This window comes from Tenrec ecaudatus, chromosome 11 (genome assembly GCF_050624435.1).
Source record: "Tenrec ecaudatus isolate mTenEca1 chromosome 11, mTenEca1.hap1, whole genome shotgun sequence".
Lineage (NCBI taxonomy): Eukaryota > Metazoa > Chordata > Mammalia > Afrosoricida > Tenrecidae > Tenrec > Tenrec ecaudatus.
The window spans coordinates 97,617,981-97,619,319 of record NC_134540.1 but is presented as its reverse complement, the minus strand read 5'-3'; the positions used below and the strand labels follow the sequence as shown (position 1 = coordinate 97,619,319).

General features: G+C 41.6%; 1 non-coding gene across 1 annotated transcript; it reads right to left on the bottom strand.

Annotated features, from left to right (window-relative positions):
* Positions 1-224: 224 nt before the first annotated feature.
* Positions 225-423, bottom strand: LOC142461970 (small nucleolar RNA SNORA74). Its single transcript, XR_012787126.1, has one exon. It is a non-coding gene; the product is annotated as a small nucleolar RNA SNORA74 (small nucleolar RNA).
* Between the last annotated feature and the right edge of the window lie 916 nt (positions 424-1,339).

The following is a 1,339-nucleotide window of genomic DNA, read 5'->3' as shown; positions in this document are numbered from 1 at the left end:
AATTGGAACCCTAGGGGAATTCAGAAAAATGTGAAGAAGTAGACAAATAACAAACAGGTAGAAAGAACATCTTAATAGAAATTGGGACTAAGAATAAAATATCAAGAGAAAGTATATATTTGAATGGGAGGAGGAAAGAATCAGCAAAACAAAGGGCGAATCCATCGATAACAATTTGTATGAGAAACACTCATAAAAATAAATGTTCTTTTTTTTTTTTTTGTAATGTTTGCATCCAGACTAGGACCAACTCCACAGGAGGAGTCACTCCACTCTCAAAGGTGCAAAATGCTGCCCAGAGGCTATGCGACCACAACACGAAAACAGGGCGTGGAGCCAGACCTCACTGGCAGCCCTTGCTCTTCCAACAGTGTAACCCTGTCCTAGGCATTGTGTTAGCCTGGACAGCTGACAACCGTTGGGGAAAAATAAATGTTCTATGGAACTAATGCAATGACAGGGGGATATCTGACCTCTTCGGTTTCAATAGGGAGGAGATTCCAACTCTGTTACAGCCCAAGGCCAATTGTTAAAAGGTACAGGTACACCGTGTCTCACACACTACTCTCCTTTATTCTGGTACCAAACATTCCTCCCACAGCACCCTACTTCTCTACTGAGTTTGATACTTTGTTCCCATTGTCCTCACAGAAAACATTCATTATTATGGGGGCTTATTAAGGAAGCTAACTGTTACAAAACAGGAAGGATCTATGTCTTTTGACTTCAGGAAGCCCACCTGCCACTCTATCTCCCCAGTCTAGGCGTTGCTCTCCCCTGCTCTGTCTCATAGTCTTCATGCTGTGGTCTCTGGTGCCTCTGATACCGCTACCACTTAAAGCAGGGATCTCAAATGTGTTCTTTCAATGGCTCTTCTCCCTTGATGGTGGTTGACTTCCCTGTTCCTCCTTTGACGTGGCTCACATTTATATAACTTGTGTGATGGCAAAATTGACCAGTCCTTGAGTGAGATTCTTCTACACATTATGTATATGACCCCACCCAAGCATTTGCTGGGAGTTACAAAGTATAGTATCACTATGGATAAGACCACAAGGCATATGGATAGAAGAGTCATACCAGACAATTCTATAACCCCACAGTCTACTCTCTGGATCTTTTAGCCATTGTTCCTTTTACACATGCAGAATTCACTCCCCTCTCTTTCACTTACATTTTCTACAACTATAACTTTTACAATCACAATTAAATCAATTAACATTCTCTCAAAACTGAGTCATAAAATATTATAAACAGCTCCCCCTCTCGTTCTTCTCTGTATACCAGGATTCAGTGGGGATCCCCACTTTCCCACTCATTTTGAGACAAAATACATTCA